We start from the raw sequence: 20,066 nt of genomic DNA, 5'->3' as shown, positions 1-20,066 counted from the left end.
CTTGTCTATTTTTATGCTTGTTGCTTATGCTTTTGGTGTCAAATCCCAGACGTCATCGCGAAGAACAATGTCAGGGATTTTTACTCCTATATTTTTTTCTGTAAGTTTTATAGCTAAGGTCTTACATTTAAGTCTTTACCCAATTTTGATATTTGTGTATGGTTCAAGATAAGGGTGCAATTTAATTATTTTGCATGTGCCTAGCCAGTTTTCTCAGTACAAACTGGTCGAAGACCCACTTTTCCCCAGGGTGTATTCTTGGCGGTCTTGATGAAGATCACTGGACCTATTATATGTGTGGGTTTACTTCTAGTCTCTCAATTCTGTTCCATTGGTCTATGTGACTGTCTTCAGTTCAGGACTATACTAGTTTGATTATTGCAGCTCTATAATATGTTTTAAGTCAGGAAGTTTGAGGCCTTCAGCTTTGTACTTTTTGCTCAAGATTACTTTGGCTATTGGGTGTTTTTTGTAGTTCCGCAGGAATTTTAGAATCCTTTGTTCTATTTCTGTGAAAAAAATGCCAGTGGGATTTTTACATGAATTCCAGTGAATGTGTAGATCAGTGGGTAGTATGGACATTTTAACAATATTAACTCTTCCAATCCACTAACACAGGATATTTTTCCATTTTATTTTTGTTGTCATTTTAGCAATGTTTATAGTTTTCAATGTGCAAGTGTAGCTCCCCCCTTGGTTAAGTTTATTATTATTTTATTCTATTTGATGCTATAGTAAATGGAATTGTTTTTTCTTTCTGTGTAATTCATTAGAATATAGAAACACAACTGATTGTTGTATGTTGATTTTTGTATCCTGCAAGTTTGCTGAATTAATTATCTGTAATAGTTCTTGTGGAATCTTTAGGGTTTTTCCATGTAAGATCATATATTCTGTAAACAAATTGATTGTACTTTTCTGATTAGAATGCTTCTGTTTTGTTTGTTTTGTTTTTTTCATGCTTAAGTGCTGTAGCTAGGACTTCTGGTACTGAGTTGAACAGAAATGGCTAGAGTGGGACTCCTTAGCTTGTTTCTAATCTTAGAGGAAAAGCTCATTTTTTCACCATTGAGTATGATGGTAGCTGTGGTCTTTTCATATATGGTCTTTATTGTTGAGAAATTCTTTTTCTAGTCAATGAAATGCCAGTTATATAACAATTATATATAATAGTAACAATTTTGGACCCAAAGAGAAGTGCTGGAATCTCCTTTCCTTTCCCAACCATTATTAATTTTCCCTAATAAATTATAATATCAAATGTTTAGCTTGAGGTAGTTGGTGTCTGTAGGAAATAAAATACACACTTGAAATGTTATGATTTCCTAAGAGGCTGTAAGCTCAAAATAAGCTCCAGGTGGATCTACATAAACATATTTCTCTAGAAAATCCAAATACACTGCTTAGACCCAGAGTCAACAATGGACGAAGTTAAACTCTAAATATAGATGTCCTCAAGTAATAGATGTGATTCCCTGGGTTTCACATAATGTTCGTCTTTATTTATGTTCTATCCATAATATTTATCTGATAACCCAGCCTCACCAGACATCCTATTATAACCAGGCCATGGAAATTTAATTCATATTTCTAACTTGTTTAGAGTGTCCATAGCCCCAGGTCTAGACTATGTTGTTTCATCTGCCTATTAATTCCAACATTCTGCAAGGTATTGACAGAGTAGATTTAAGTACACTTATTGTCAAAATCTTAGTATGATATTGGTGTATGAATACTCATACAGGCCAGTAAAGCAGAACAGAGAGTACAATACGCATATAGGGTTAATTTATTTTTAAACAGAAGCGTAAACATAATTTGAAAATGATTGTCTTTTCAACAAGTAGTCCTGAAGTAATTGAATATCCATAGGTCATAAAAAGTCAAAATGGATGAAAGAAAAAAACTAAGGACTCAGAAATTCCATTTCTGCCTATGATGAAAAGGCAGGCATGGAATCTATCTTCCTACCTTAAACACCTATAAAAATCAGATAAAATATATAAAACACTTTTCAGACACTGGGCAGGAGGCAGTTCTGGACAGGGAAACCTAAGTGAAACAAGTACATGGAGGATTGTTCCACTTACTGGCTGGTGAGAATTTCTAGAATACAATGGAGGAAGAGGAACCCAAACAGAAATCAGCAATCCTGCTGAGGTGAAGAGACAGTTCAAAGTTCTGAAAAGATAGTGGCTAGATTTGGGGGGACAAAGCACAGTAAAGAAAGAAGTTGTATAAAGAGAAAGCTCTAGAGATGTGTATAAGCATTCCTTCAAGTCTTTGGCTAAGAGTTTATCAGTTTGTGTTATGAGGAAAACACTTGACACCACTTAAGAAATAAGTGGAGCTTTTTAAGGACAAAAAATATTTCATGTTCCTACCAGCCAAGGGAGAAAGACCTCCTACTTCACAGGGAATGAGAATCCTTGGAAGGGTATTATTTTAGTAGTGAGACTAGTAGGCCAGCTAGCAGGGTGGCTCAAAGCTTAAGAAGCAAATCTTAAAAGAACTAATTCCAAGAACATAAACTGTGTCCCATAATAAAGCCCAAAAATATTTGAAGAAAATTGAGTACCATTCAACGTAAAATTTACAATTTACTGCATCTAATTAGAAATACTAACATGTTAAGAGGGAAGAAAATATGACACATAACCAGGGAATATACACATGTTTAAATGTTCAAAAAATGTTCCAAAAGAAAAACAAGTGTATGAGACACAAAGAAATGGAAGACAGAAAAAAGACTCAAATTAAACTTCTGGAAATTAAGACTATATGATCTGAAATGAAAAATACTTTATATAAGATCAGCAACAGGTTATTCACTGGAGGACTAAAGCTCACTGAACTTGAGTACATAGTAATGGAAACTACCCAATAAGAAGCACAAGGACAAGATAGAAAACCAGTTTTAAAGGCCATCAATGTTTTGTACAAAATATTAGCAGTCTAACATATGGGAAAATTTTTCATTTACAGCCATATTCCTCAACACATGAAGATGTGCCACTCTTTCCTCCTAGAGTGGTCAATATTGTCAAAACAGGACATACCTTACCATTACTGAGAATTTACATGGTCGTATTTTATCATGAGCAACTCTATCAGAATGACTAGCATGCCATTCAGAACATATAAAAGAATAGCTAGAACGCTGATGTCTACTTAAATCTACTTCAAAAATTTGAGTGAATTTGCAATGCCAGGATAAGTAATCTTTTTTTTCTTTTGTTTATTTCACTTCCATAAGAAATCCCAATTGCTTCAAAATTAAGTAATAGGCTTTTAAAGGAGTGCTTTTTTAGCTGTGAAATGCATTGAATTTTGGCAGTTTTAATTTTACTTCTTTGTGTCATAGTTATTATCCCAGTTTTTTTTCCAGTAAATTTCAGTGTCATTCTCAAAATCATTTTCCCATATAGCCTTCAAAAATATTGAGACATTATAAACAGTATCTAACACAAAAGCCGTGCATCCCTGATACATAATAACTCTTTGCACTCTTAGCTAGCTGCCATTCTAACTGAGCCTCTAATAGTCCTTGTAAGAGGAAACTTTCTGCATATACTGTATAAGATCTAGGAACTCTCATTTGTTACGAAAAATTAAATATTCATTGATCTGAATTCACCTTGAATTTTCCCTGTATCAAACATCTGTTATAGATCTTCATGATCTAATATCTCAAACTTTTATCAACAATAAAAACATTTTATTAGATATATAGAGAACTGATGGTTGTCACAAGGAACCAGAAGGAGGTGGGGGTTGGGCAAAATAGGTGAAAGGGAGTGGATTTACAGGCCTCCAGTTATGGAATGAATAAGTCACAGGAATAAAAGGCACAGCATAGGGAATGTAGCCAAGTTCTATTGTAATAGTGCTGTCTGGTAACAAACGGTAGCTACACCTGCGGGACCACAGCATAACAGATAGAGAATTTGAGTCACTATGTCATACACTTGACATTAGTGTTACATTGTGTATCAACTATACTCAAATGAAAAAATTTAAAATATTTCATATAAAAATAATCCCTTCTCTTACTTAATCCCATACATTTTATTGTTATATCCTTCATTTCTAGGTAAATTCCTAGTTTTGCCAATATACAAAAGTTTTACCAAGGACAGATGTTCCACTGATGTCCAAGTCATACTCTTTACAAGTTCTGGTCTCACTACAAAAATCACAATAAAATCAGTCAATTCTGAGTGCTAGATTTCATCTTTGTAACTGCATTGCTAATCAGTTTTATAACTAATTTGAATTTATACTCTTTCCCTCAATCATAGAGAAATGCCTTACTATTCTTTCCTAGAATAAAAGTTGCAATACAATAACAGTAGTTCATATGGAGGAATAAACAAGTCAAGCATGCAGGAAACTCTTTAACCTCTTAGTCTCTTTCATTCTCTTCTAAAACTCAGAACATAGCAGGCTTGAATGACCATGTAATTGCATTATCACTTTCATTGGTTGTTCTTTTTGCTCTAATTTTTCCTTTAGAAAATCACAATTTCCTTCATCTTTTGAGATTTTTAAAATATAAAACTAAATTACTTGGTTTAAAAACAAATGCAAAATGTGTTGGTGCTATACCCAAGGACAAGATAGACCCTTTATTAATGCAGGTTCCTCCCCCCCCCGCCCCCATCCAGGCACTTTAGACAAACAGAACCAATAGGAAATACATCTGTATCTATGCCTATACCTGTACCTGTCTCGAGACGTGCACGTGTACACACACACACACACACACACACACACACACACACACACAGATTATAAGAAATTGGCTCATGTGGTTATGGAGGCTGAGAAGTCCCACAATCTTCCATCTACCAGTTGGAGACCCAGGAGAGCCCGTGAGGTAGTTCCAGTCTGAGTCCTAAGGCCTGAGAACCAGGAAACTGAGAGTGTAAATTCCAGTCTGAGTGCAGAAGACCAGACTTCCAATTTGAACATGGCCAGGCAGAGAGAGAAAATTCTCCCTTACCCCACCTTTCATTCGATTCAGGCCTCCAGTGGATTAAATGAGACTTCTTCACAGGGGCCATATTAGATAAGAAGTCGTGATGCATTCTTAGGACAATTAAGACTACCAGGTCATTGTCATAATAAAAAGAACAGTTCTACAATGGCTTCAAGTTTGGTGCTTTTGCAAAATACTGTAGCATACAATAGTCTTAAGAAACTAGAAAAGTTAAAAACTCCTGGTCCACAGTCAAATTTTAACTATTTAAAAAATTGTAGCCAGTGAATATTTAGTTATGCATAAAAATGAACTTTTCAATTTATTTCCAGCTTTCAAGTTATATAGAAATATTCTGAGACCTAGGAAAAAAATATTTATAGAGAAAGTTGCAAAATTTCTGTTATTAGAACAGCATTTTTTAATTTCATTTTTCCTTTATTTTAGTGTGGTTCATTAAAATGTGCTCTCTCAAGAAGAATAGCTTTACTGTTTTTGTATCTTTTTCTCCACTAGACTAAAAGTTCCTGGCCAGTGGAAACAACACCATTCAATATTCCTGGTCCATCAGTTAATGAGGTGATTCTAATAGAATGAATTATCTGGACAAGTTAGATAATAAAATATTTAAATGGACAGAATAAAATAATTCAGCAAATAGTAAACAAGACTAGGGAAATCAGAGGGTCAGAATAGGATACTTTACTGTTTGACGTATCATTCTTCAAATAGTTATACAAAAAAAAAAAAAAAGCCCAAAAAACAAGAAAACAAACAAAAACAAACTAGTGTCCTCAAAATATAAATTGTTCTGATAATAGATAGTTCCTAGCCAAACCCTGGAAATGAATAACATTATCTAAATATTTTTGATGCATTACTACAAACACTTTTAATATAATGTAGCTTTGAATTTCCAAGAACTAAGACAAGACATTAAGAGCTCCTCAAAAGTATTTACTGCTAGAGTTTTTACTATCCAGGATAGGCTAGTGTTCTACAAAACACAGTTTAACAGTGGATTAGTACAAGGGCCAAAGTTCATGAGGCACTTTTGATCAGAGCACTAGATTGTACTACACTAGGAGCTTCAACACTTTTTTTAAGAATCACTTCATAGGCTTCCCGAGTCACGCACACACGCACGCACACGCACCCACCCACCCCTGTATGCATTGCTATTTCAACTGAAACCAACGCTGACTTGCTTCAAGAATTTTCTCTATCATTCTACCTCGTGGCATATGCTTCAGTACTCATCCCTTCCCAACTGCCCAGTGTTGACGAGTATTATTTTACTTTATAATTGCAGTTATTACTCTTTTTAATTAAATATATGGTTTACATTTTTTTATATTTTTAATAGCTTAAAACTTGCACCTACTGGGCTTTAAAGTCTGAATGACACAAAGAACAGTGGACAAATGGATAGTTTTTTTTTTTCTTTTTATAGGAGAGACAAGCAATATGAAGGAAATGACATTTGCCATAAATAATAAGCTTGTGTTGGCATGGGTATGTGACCTGAAGTATTTAAATTACAGAGCTTCAATTATATGTTCTGATATTTATAAAGAGAACATTAGACTAGGATCACAGAGTTGAAAGGGATTTGGAAATGTTGTCATTTCTGGTCTAACATCTTGTTTCCCACTACACTCCCACCCAAGCCCATGTAAAAAACACTCTTCTTGCCAAACATCCACCTTAAACTACATGAGATGGAAAATACTGAGCCCAGAGGAGCTCAAAACTTCAATGCCTAGATTATCTTGAAGTCCACTCTCACTTCCAAAATTCCATAATTTCTTGATTGTGTGACTAGACTTTTAAACTCAGAGAGGAGAAAATTAGAACCAATATCAAATTCAATTACAGAAGACATCTTTGACCTAAATGTGAAAGCTAAAACTAAAAAGGGGTTATAAAAATCCATACATAAGAACCTTACCTGGTCAGTAAGCGCTGGCCACAAAAATGCTTTAAAGATCAAATATTACTATATACTTTATTAAACAAAGATTTTTTTGAACAATAAGACACTGAGAAAAACAAAATGAAGAGCCTGCCCTTGATGCAACAATCTGGTGGGAGATATTTCAATTAATTCTCCACACCCAACTTCTCATAACAAAAGCAGAGGGGCAATAAAGACTAAACTCTTATGTACAGGTTTGGAGTCTTGCTTAAGTATCTTGTTTATTCCAATGATGCATGGAGATAGGATTCAACACTTGGATGTTCCTAAAACATGTAGAGAGGCAATCATACCGTAGTCCAAGATCAAATGGACAGGTAAATAAGGGTCTGTGTATTAAGCGTAGCCTCTCAGGGTGGATTATCTGGATGCTGGACATTGGGGTGTATTTGAAGAATTAAAAAAAATATATATTGTATCTAAATCTTAGAAAATGTACCCACATAGATAGCCATTTGAAAAATGAGAGGGAAAGAGATAGGGAAATTAACAGATTATCAGAGGCAGATCAAATGTTTAATACTCTTTGAAATTTGGTAGTCCAGCGAGGATACAGGTTTAAACCAGAGCGGTAATGGCAGTGGTAATGAAGTCATTCCACTTAAACTTTGCAACATTCCCACTCTAGCCTGCCATCTCTCCCTTTGAAGTAACTGTTCCTAGAAGCTGAGTGGTTTAGGCTGCATATGGCTAGTTAGGTTCCACAACCATTTCCCACCGTATATTTAGTTTGGAATTTTAAATTCTCATTATCGCACATGCCCAGCCCCCGCACCATAGATGTTTTAATATGGTCATGGCAGAAAGCCACAATTTTAAAGGTTAAGGCTCTGCCTACATTACCCCCACTGGAGTTTGGCTGCTAAGAGGCAATAGAAATCTGCTTAACTCGCAATTGCTTATGTTTAATTGTATGAGCAAATCCATTTCTTGAAGTAGAAGTCTTGAGTGCCAGCAAGATTCACGTACACTTGATGGAAACATTTAGTCTCAGAATATCCCATGTTAATACTTTAAAAGTTAAGACTCATTTTATGTAGCATAATTTGGTGTGGTGAAGAATATCAAATGAGGAGAATAATTTAACAGGATAACATTGGGAATGTAATGGGTCCACATTCTTTCAGTAGATGAGTGGAGGCTTATACAATTATATTTCTAACAAACAGATACAATGTTTTATTCCTGCTGTTATCAGCCTCCCTTTAGCTTATTTTCTCTCTCTTCCTCCCCTAACCCCAGGGCAATTTGGTAGGTTTCAAAACACAAAGAAACCAGGCTTAAAAGAGGCAGTTGTGATGTCCATTCAAATACAATGATTAAGTAAAATAAAGCCATAGCTCTAAAACCTAAGTGACAAGACTGACACTACACGGGGAAACTGGTATGCTAATAATTTGCGACACTGGTTTTTAAGATCTCAGAGCACCTTTTGAGACAGGGAAACTAAAGAGACCCCATGAAAGACTGCTTCTTTGCTCCGTTTCCTGTTTCCGTTCTCGCTAGGACCTACACCCCTGCCTTGCATGAGCCTTATAGAACAGATAATATAGGTCCTCCTTGTAAAGGTCAAGAATTTAAGGACTTCTTTGGAGTCTTCCAGCACAAGAGATAACATCTAAGGAGTAACTGGGTGCATTCATCATGAACTTTTCCAACACCACTGACTCATCAAGACCCCTGGCTCCAGGGCACAAGTGATTTATGCTTTCAGGAGAATACCTAAACACTGGTTTACTGAGAAGACATGTCCACCTGACTGCCACCCTCAGTAAAAACCCCAGGCCCCAAGCAAAGATGAGACCCCTTTTCCTTTCCTTTCTGAGTCTCCCGGATGCTCTGTCTATACTCAGTCTTTAATAAACTCAGTTCTCACTTCCTCTCAGCTTGCATTTGACATCCTATGAGAAGCCAAAGACACTCTTGGGTGGTCTGTAGAGACTTCCTCTGGGTCCTTGTACCCAGGCAGGCTGCATTGCTATGACTTCATTTTCCATAGAACAGAGGTCATTTTCAGTGGAAAAACTAGAATTCAGACTAAGGTTGTGTCCTGCCTTCAGTGTGATTGATCTTTGGAAGTTTTGTGACCAAAGAATGAGGCTGGTTAGTGTGTTGACTATTAGAATTTAAATGTTTAAGTAACTGGACTAGGTTATTTTAACAAGTTAATCTTGTTAATCAAATTACTGTGCCTCTAAAGAAATAATCCCCCCCTTTTTAAAAAAAGCTATGAGCTACATTGTACTCTGGGAAGAAAATGCAGTACTTTTATTTCTAACCTATTTGTGGCACTTAATATATAATATGCTTTACATTTTTTTCAAATATCCTTAAATTATTTCTGATAAAACCTATTTGTTTTGTAGTTCATTTTTCAGGTAAAAAATAATCTGTAAATGTTAAACTATATATATGACCCACTAATTGAAAGGACGGTAGATGAGGAATAAACATTATCTTCAACATGATAAATAAATCAGAGTTTTATATCCTTCTCTTTGTAGTTGAAATATTTGCATAATCAATTATTTCAGAAATTGTTTAAGAATCCTTGGGTTCTACATGGACTGTGGGCCAGTTTATTCAACTAGAATTTGTTGAAGGTGGAGTTACAATAATCTGACTCCTGTGATATAGATAATAGTACCAATTTTCATTGTATAAAAAAGAATTTGTCTGGTCTTGATGTCCGTTTCCATGGATCTTGATGTCAGGTTCCATGGACAATTTCTAAACCCTTGGAATTTCCCAAGTGATTGAAGTGTCTGTCATTCATGATAGACCTCTGGGGCCATTCTTGAGTTTATGCTAATGAAGTGACTCAGGGTGGGCCCCTAGATAGTTTAATAATGGGGGCTGGCCATACCAGGAAGACTAACCATGTGATTAGATGGTTTTGGGGGCTTTGATCCACTTGCATCACTCTGACCTTCAGGGACTGGAGGGAGCTGGAGAGTGAATCACTGGACACCTAAATCAACTCAATCAGTCATGTAATACGTAATATGCAATAAAAGCCTGCTAAAAATTCTGGACATCTAAATTTGGTTGAGCTTCCTGATTGGTGATACACACTGATGTACGGAGAGGGTAATATTTCCTGAAGACGTGGATGTTCAGCATTTGGGACCCAGTCAGACCTTATCCTATGCATCGCTTTATTCAATTGATCCTGATTTGTATCTTTCACAAAACTATGATTGTTTAAGTACAGTGCTTTTCTAATTACTGTGAGCCATTCTAGTGAACTCTTTAACCTGAGAGGGCACTGGGAACCCCAGATTATAGTCAGTTGATCAGAAGCATGACTGGTCTTGGAATGCTTAGAACCTGTGACTAGGGTCCAAAGTGAAGGGAGTTTTGTGGAGGACTTTGCCCTGAACTTGTGAAATCTGAGCTAACTCTGGGTAGTTAACATCAGAATTGCATTCTAATGTTCTACTGCCACCAGGGAGGAAGCTGTCTGAAATGCACTGAAAGTCCATATCCACTCAGCATCAGTACATAATGGGGCAGAATAGGAAACACAAACCCTCTAGTGCAAGCCCTGTCGACCTCAGACCCCTAACACAAATACGAAGCATGGGAGATGGCTTCCTGGATTGCTGTATACACATGACATCATTATGTAGGAGAAAAGGCTTTACAATTATTCAGACATCTTAAACATACTTCACTCCTTTTGTTCTCTACAGAATCTATCGAGAACCCCATAATTCTCCGTAATAAATTGGTTTTAACTAAAGTAAAAACACCAACAGATAAGATCCATATCGGCATTTCTAAAGAAATGATTCTTGAACTGAAATATCAAGGAGTTAAGTATATTCTAATTACAGAGAGCAACATGTGCAAAGTTCCTAGGACAGGTGGAAGCAGATCACAGAGAAGGTATAGGCCATGTTAAGGAGATTTTACTTCATTCTTTGAGTCATAGTAAAACACCAAAGTGTTTGACATAAAGAGATGAGTTGGTTGGATTTATATTTTGAGATGATCACTGGATTCAATGGAGAAAATGTCAGTGGGAGACAACTTAGTTGGGATAAGATAAAGTTGCCTTATGTTCTGGTTGTCCTGAAGGGTCCTAGCACAGGCCCTTTGTCCCAGAATAATTAATAGTGAACCCATAGCAGAGTTCATACTTCACCATTTTCTTATGTGCCATGTGACCACCAACTTCTAGTTGTCAGATTGTGCATCTCTATGCCTGAGAGTGTTTTGGGTTTTGTTTTGTTTTGTTTTTAAACACTGAAGACCACTCTACCCTACAGACACAAGAGGCTACAAGCGGTAAGATGTAGCACCCCTCAAACAATGACTGATAGAAATAAACTAACATACAACTATATACATCCCAAAACCTAATTTTACACTGTTTCCCAGGGTGATTGAGCTTCTGTCACCAGAGGTAGCTAGCTTAGTGACGTCTCTTTTTTGCATCAAATTTCTATTCCCCTATCCATGCTTCCTGCAGCTCCAAAATTAACTACTTAAAAATGAATCCTTTATTCAGGGTCTGCATCTCAAGGAACCCAGACTCAGTCAGAACTAAAAGTGCTTTTAGAAAATGATGCCTAAAATAAGTTTCTGGAACTGGATCACTAAACAAGCAAGTGGGAATAAGGACCCTATAGTAACTAGAGTGGTACAATGGACTGTATGTGTGTCTGCATCAAATTCATATTTTGAAAACATAATCCCAGTGAGGTATTTGGAGGTAGAGCCACTGGTAAGTAATCAGTTCACGAGGGTGAAGCCTAGGATTAGTGATAAGCTCTCTCTTGGTCATGTGAGGAGGGTACAGGAAGAAGGTGGCTGTGTTCAAGACAGGAAGTGAGCGCTCACAAACTCCAGCTCTGCTGGCCTTTGTCTTGGACTTCTTTGCCTCTAGAACTATGAGAAACAAATATCTGTTATTTAAGCCACCCAGTCTATAAGATTTTTGTTACAGCAGCCCTGGCCTATTATAGCATCACAGTTACCAAGAATTTCACCAAAATAAGAATTTCACCTGTGAAATAAAACCCATGGTGTAAGAAAAGCCAAGGGGAAGTCCCTGAAACAATGACCGTACGGCCCTGGATTTAATTTAGAAGTCATAATGGAGAAATTAGTGCTACTTTTGAAAACTTACAGAATGCAGAGCTGGTGGTCATGTTTACACCCTTGTTTAATTCACCAATTTCATCTTTTCAAAAACTGGCTCATCGTGGTCTTTCATGGGGGACTACCAAAAACTTAACTGGCAGCCTCAATTGTAGCTGCTTTTCTGAGTATCTTTAATGTACAATAACAGATCTATAGATAATAGACAATGACAATTTATGGCAGAAAGTGATGAGAACAAAACCCATCAGATCAACAGCTTAAGAGCAAGCACTAGAAGCTATTGATCTGGCAAATATAGCCATTTCAATTTCTATTATGGAGAAGAATCTAAAGCAATTCACATGGAAAAGACAGTGGGATACATTTGTGGGACGAAGAGTAAGATATATTCAGGGTCTTGTCTCTGGGCTATATAATGCTTGTATGCTTTGTCACAAGGATTTTGATTATTTGGACATTTTAAGAAAAACTAAACTGACCCACAATATTGATAATATGTTGTTAATTGAACACGGGGACCAAGAAGTAGGTCATATGCTAGATGCCCTACTAAGGCACACATGCATGAAAGGATGGAAAATAAAATCTTAAAAGCTCCAGGTACCTGCTAATTAGTGAATTTTTAACAGACTCATCACAGTGGAGTATTCTGAGTTACCTCTCCAAAGTAAAGGGCATATATTCTGCCTCAGAACTTACCGCTAAGAAAAAGCAAATGCTCTGTAGGCCCTTTCATGTAAAGGAAACTGCACATCAATTGAGAATAGTGTTGCAGCTCGTTTATCGGTTGACTGAAAATACTGCCGATTTTGATGAAGTGCCAGAATCAGAAAGGCTGTCTCAGCAGAAATTAAGCAGTCCAGCTGGTTGTGTGATGTGACCCAAGTGATCCTATGTTGCTAGAGCATTTGTAGTAGATAAGATTTCATGTGGAATATTTAAGAAGCTTCAATAAGAGTTGCCCTAAAGATTCTGGAGCAAAAGCATGTGGTCTGCAGCAGGGAATGGTTCAGAATTCGAAAAGTCCACTTTTAGCATACCCCTAGGCCCTAGGACTACTTAACTATGGGACTCAAATTCATGTTCAGAACTGCCCATAAGGAGCTGGGTATTGTCAGACCCGCTAGCAAATATCTTGTCATATGATGGCAAAAACACACTTAGGAGAACGTCCTAAGCAAAACTATAGGGCATGTGTAATTTATATAAATACATGTCCTGGCTCATTATGGGTAGGCTTGATGTGTTGATGATAGCTAAAAATGTTACCTCATGTAAAAATATGTGTGTTTTCCTGAGCAACAAGAAATGATCTGATGGTTGGGTGACATAAAACAAAAGAAAGTCTTTCCCCTATGTGTCTCCTTTACTACTTTTATAAAGAACACTTAACTTCCGACACCAGATGTGTGGGAGTTTTTCCTCATCAAGCAATTCTTGAGGACACCAGCAGGGTGTCCAAAAATTTAACTCAATTTTGACACTCTGTAGTGTCAAATTTAATTTAGAAGTCATAATGGAGAAATTAGTGTTACTTTTAAAAACTTACAGAATGCAGAGCTCGTGGTCATGTTTACATCCTTGTTTAATTCACCAATTTCATCTTTTCAAAAACTGGCTCATCGTGTAGTCCCTTGAGGTGTAGGGTGTAGTCCCTTGAGGTGTAGTCCCTTGAGACAGTCTCCCTGATTTCAGATGTCATCACAAGTAGTAGGTCCCCAGGTTACCCACAACTTCTGTCTGACTTGGCAAAAATCTGAGGTTCCCATGACCTCCTTTCCATTTGGATTCAATTAATTTGCTAGAGCAGCTCACAGAACTCCGGGAAACATTTACTTATATTCAGCAGTTGATTAAAGGATATGATACATGATATAGATGAACAGCTAGATGAAGAGATACATAGGGTGATGCCTGGGAAGCCCCAAGCATAGGACTTCTCTCCCTGTTGAATGAAGGTGTGTTACCTTCCTGGTATGTGAATATGTTCATGGACCTGGACATTGCCCAAGTCCCATTCTCTTGGCAATTTTTATGGAGGCCTCATCACATAGACATGATTTATCATTAACATATTTTTTTTAGCCCTTCTCCCTTAAGAGAAGGGGAGCTGGTGAGAGATGAAAAATTCCGAGCTTCTAATCATGGCTTGGTCTTTCTGGTGACTAGTCCTCATTGAGAAACCATCCAGGAGCCCATCCATAGTCATCTCATGTAGCAACAACTGGCACAAAAATCCTGGTCATTTATAACAAAGCTTTCTTCTTTCTTCTTCCTCTCCCCCCGCCCCTTTTTAAGAGAGAGTATGTGCTGAGCCAAAAGCGGGGCTGGATGTCATGACCCTGAAATCATGACCTGAGCTGAAATCAAGAGAGAGTTGGATGCTTAACTGACTCATGCCACCTAGGAACCCTAACAAAGATTTCTTTTTAACACTCTATGTCCATCTTGGATTGGCTGTGGTTTGTTTCAGGTCATAGTCACTCTGGGACCCTGGTTAACAGAATAGTCTCTACCCAGTACTTTGCTACTTATTATGACAGCAGGGAAAGAATCATGTCACCTATTGAACTTTGGCCTCACAGTAACATGTATCTCTTCTACCAATAGTTCGTTAGTCAAAGCAAGTCTCAAGACCACTGAGTTTCAACAGAGTATTATCCTCTCACATAAAGAGGCACTGCAGAGACAGAAACTGGAATATTTGATAAAAAGTGATATCATCTACCATACTAATTAACTACATTTTATCCATGTCATATTTTTGTCATGATCCTTCATTCCCCTTTTAAAAATGTGTGCTTAGAAAAATCCACCTTATGACTAAAGAAGCTAGGAAAAAGAACAAAAAACTAGGAGAAGGAGCAAAATAATAAAGATTAGAGCTGAAATAGTAGTGTAGAAATTGAAAAAAAAAAAAAACAATAGAAAGATCAATGAAACCAGGAGCTGGTTCTTTGAAAAAATAAAATTGATAAACCTCTAGACAGACTTATCAAAAAGAAAAGAGAAAGGACCCAAATAAATAAAATAACAAATGAGAGAGGAGAAATAACATTACAGAAATACAATTATAAAAGAATACTATGAAAAGCTATATGCCAACAAATTGAACAACCTGAAAGAAATGGATAAAGTCCTAGAAAGTAACTACCAAAACTGAAACAAGAAATAGAAGACTTGAATAGACTGATAACCAGCAAAGAAATTGAATCAGTAATCAAAAATCTCCCAAAAAACAAAAGTCCTGGGCCAGATCGCTTCCCAGGGGAATTCTACCAACCATTCAAAGAAGAGTTAAAACCTAATCTTCTCAAACTATTCCAAAAAAACAGAAACAAACAAACAAACAAAAAGCTTCCAAATTCATTCCATGAAGCCACTGTTACCTTGATATGAAAACCAGATTAAGACTCCAGGAATAGGCGTGCCTGGGTGGTACAGTTGATAAAGCGTCCAACTCTTGGTTTTGGCTCAGGTGGTGATCTCAGGGTCACGAGATTGAGCCCTGTGTGGGACTCTGTTCTCAGGGTGGAATCTGCTTAAAAAGATTCTCTTCCTTTCCCTCTGCCCCTTCCCCACCATGTGCTTGCTCTCAAAAATCAAATCAATCAATCTTTTAAAAAAAAGTACTCCACAAATAAAGAGAACTACAGGCCCATATCCCTGATGAACATGGATGCAAAAATCTCAATAAAATACTAGCAAACTGAATCCAACAATATATTTTAAAAAATCATTGGCCAGGATCAAGTGAGATTTATTCCTGGGTTGCGAAGGTGGTTCAATATTCACCAATCAATGAACATGATACACCACATTAATAGAAGAAAGGATAAGAATCATATGATCCTTTAAATAGATGCAGAAAAAGCATTTGACAAAGTACAACATCCATTTGTGATAAAAACCCTCAATAGGGTTTAGAGGGAAACTACTTCAACATCATAAAGGCCAAATTTGAAAAACCCACAGCTAATACCAACCTCGATGGGAACAAACAGAACATTTCTTCTACAGATGTCCACTCTTACCACTGTTATTTAATGTAGTACTGGAAGTCCTAGCCACAGCAATCAGAAAACAAAAAGTCAAACTCACTATTTGCGATAACATGATATTCTATCCAGAAAACCTAAAAGACTCCACCAAAAATTGCTAGAATAAATCAAATCAGTAAAATTTCAGGATACATCAATGTACAGAAATCTGTTGTATTTTTATATGCCAATAATGAAGCAGCAGAAATTAAAGAATCAATCCCATTTACAATTGCACCTAAACAATAAGACACCTAGGAATAAACCTAACCAAAGAGGTGAAAGACCGGTACTCTAAAAACTACAAAATGCTGATGAAAGAAATTGAAGATGACACAAAGACATGGAAAGACATTACTCGCTCATGGCCTGGAAGAATATTGTTAAAATGTCTATACTGCCTAAAACAATCTATACGTATAATGCAATCTCTATCAAAATATCACCAGCATTTTTCATAGAGCTAGAACAAACAATTCTAAAATTTGTATGCAACCACAAAAGACCCTGAATAGCCAAAGCAACCTTTAAAAAGCAAAGCAAAACCAGAAAAATCACAATTCTGGGCTTCAAGTTCTATTTCAAAGCTACAGGGATCAAAACAGTATGGTACTAGCACAAAAATAGACACATAGATCAATGGAACAGAAAACCCAGAAATGGACCCACAATTATATGGTTGAGTTTCAACAAAGCAGAAAAGAATATCCAATGGGAAAAAAACAGTCTCTTCAACAAAGGGTGTTGAGTAAACTGGACAGCAACATGCAAAAGGATGAAACTGGACCAATTTCTTACACCATATGCAAAAATAAATACAAAATGGATTAAAGACCTAAATGTGAAACTGAAACCATAAAAATTATAGAGGAGAACATAAGCAGTACCTCTTTGACTCTGGTTGTAGCAACTTCTTTCTAGATAGATCTCCTGATGCAAAGGAAACAAAACAAAAATTAACTATTGGGACGTCATCAAAATAAAAAGCTTCTGCACAGCAAAGGAAACAATCAACAAAACTAAAAGACAACCTATGGAAAGGGAGAAGATATTTGCAAATGACCTTTTAAAGGGTCAAATTCAAACCCCCAAAATGAAAAATTCAGTTAAAAAATGGGCAGAAGACATGAAGACATTTTTCCAAAGAGGACATATAGATGGTAACAGACACATGAAAAGACGCTCAAAATCATTGATCATCAGGTCAATACTAATCAAAACTACACTGAGATATTGCCTCACACCTTTCAGAATGGCTAAAATCAAAAGCGCAAGAAACAACAGGTGTCGGCGAGGATGCAGAGAAAGGGAAGCTTCTTTCATTGTTGGTGGGAATGCATTCTGGTGCAGCCACTCTGGAAAACATTATGGAGTTTCCTCAAAAAGTTAAAAACGGAAGTATCCTAATATTCCAGCAATTGCACTATTAGGTATTTACCCAAAGGACACAAAAATACTGAATCAATGGGGCACATGCACCCTGATGTTTATAGCAGCATTTATCTACAATAGCCAAACTATGGAAATGTGCCCAAGTGTCCATCAACTAATGAATGTTTAAAGAAGTGTTACACACACACACACACACACACACTGGAGTATTACTCAGCCATAAAAGGAATGCAACCTTGTTACCTGCAATGACACGAATGGAGCTAGAGTATTATGCTAAGTAAAATATATCAGTCACAGAAAGACAAATACCATATGATTTCGCTCATGTGGAATTTAAGAAACAAAACAAATGAACTTAAAAGAGAGAGAGGGAGGGAGAGGGAGACAAACCAAGAAATAGACCCTTAACTCTACAAAACAAACTAATGGGTACCAGAGGGGAGGTGGGTGGATAGGTAAAATAGGTGATGGGAATTAAGGAAGTAAGGAAGTCACTTGCTGTGATGAGCAAGGGGTGTTGTATGGAAGCCTTGAATCACTGCATTGTACTCCTGAAACTATTATTACATTGCATGTTAACTGGAATTTAAAAACTTAAAAAAAAAAAAAGAAAAATACAAACACTTTTCTATTCAGAAAAATATCCTTTAAGATTCCAATAGATTGATCCCCATAAAAAGGTCAAACAGTATTTACATGAAAGACTATGGACTCTGGGAAACAAACTGAGGGCTTCAGAGGGGAGGGGGGTGGGGGATTGGGATAGGCCGGTGATGGGTATTAAGGAGGGCACACATTGCATGGTGCACTGGGTGTTACACACAAGTAATGAATCATGGAACATTGCATCAAAAACTGCGGATGTACTGTATGGTGACTAATATAACAAAATAAAAATTATAAATAAAGAGGTTTCAAAGTACTTTCAAATAAGTATCTCATTTATTTTTCCTAAGTACTCTGAAAATTTGAGCTCATGAACTTTGATCCTAAATTTGCCTGCTCTTTTGATTAACCCATATTGTTCTGGTTTTCAAATAGAAAAAAACAAAACAAAACAAAAAACCTATTGCATACCTAAATATTTTATGTTCTTTATAGTTATTATGATTTGAATTAGATCATATTAAACCTGGCTTACTTGAATAATCATTAATTCACCTGGATTTCCTGTGTGTTCTGTTTTATTGATTTTCGTGCCATCACTTGTGCTAACATTTGCTCCTATTCGTAACCCACTGTTACTAGCCATCCCTAAAGATGACCTTTCCTGCTGCTTTAATTTTCTTTAAATAGGTCATTGTTACCTGATAATTACCCTTTCTTACATAATTCTGAATCTCATTTCCCAAAGTCATTTTCTTCATACACTTTGTATAGGAAATTTAGATATGTATAATTATATACTGTTAAAGCTTGAAGAAAGCCTCAAGTTCATGCAACTTTTAAAGAAAATAGAGGCCTAGAGTGAGTAAACTTGCTTGAAATATCAAAGCTGGTGAGGGATGTTTACAGCACTGTAACTCAAGTCCTTGAATTTCTGATGTAGTACTCTATCCAGTGTTCTGCCTTTAATTTATTTCATGAATGTGTATGCCGTTCTTGACCTTGGGCTTTAGTATTTTGGGATATTTTCTATTTTCTGGCCAGACCCACTGTTTATTCTGCTCCTGCCCTATTTTGTCTGTGGAGGCTGTCCTGTCTCTGGTTGGGTTCAGCCAATGGAAGGCACTGGAAATAGCTGGACTCCAGAAATGAGAATTGTGTGTTTGAGTTCCTCTAGCTCCTAACATGACAGGCTACGATAGGTTCACGGCTGCACTTTTCCAGTGTCTGCGAAGGAGCTTCTCTTGTCCAGCTCCAGCTACAGGCTTTTCTGACCACTCTAGTAACCTTCCCTTATTGCCTGAAGCCTTCCTGAGGAAGGGAGGACTTCCTGCACTGCTAGATTTTTATAGTCTTCATGTTAACTTTTGCTTTTGGTAACAAGTTCCTATTATTAACAACCTTCTTGGTTTCTTCACCTTTGTCCCCTTCTCTGTAGACAGTGTCTTCATTAAACTCTTTATGTTTGAAGTGTACATTTGTTTTCTGTTGGAAGTCTGACTAGAAGGTATATTGTCTTGATTTCAGCAAAGGGGCTACAATAAAAGTTACTTCTCTGTTAATAGGAGTGTTTTTGTAGGGCAAAGGAAATTCTTCTAGTTCCATTACCTGGTTATGCATAAGCCGTCACAGGTTAGGTTCTCTTTTACTGTCTTAGTATTTGCTTCCAAACTATAATGCAGGTTCCCAAAGTCATGAACGAGCCCTGCAGGAGCTCTAGGATGAATATTGCTGCTCAAACCTGTCCAGCTTTGGGCTGAAATGGTGGTGACTGTACATACACCCTCCTCAGTCACTGAGGTCAGCTGCCCCAGAAAGGGCATGATTAGACAAAGAGCTCTCTGGAAACTCAAAGGACCTGAGGATCTGATAGGTATAGGCTGTCTACTCACACTGCACTCCAAGCTGGAAAACAGGTTATTTCTTAAAGGTTACCTGCGTGGCGTCTGTCACA

The sequence above is a fragment of the Ursus americanus genome, chromosome 12, assembly GCF_024610735.1.
Source record: "Ursus americanus isolate L20-20 chromosome 12, mUrsAme1.1.p, whole genome shotgun sequence".
In the NCBI taxonomy this organism is placed as follows: domain Eukaryota; kingdom Metazoa; phylum Chordata; class Mammalia; order Carnivora; family Ursidae; genus Ursus; species Ursus americanus.
This window is presented reverse-complemented; position numbering follows the sequence as displayed.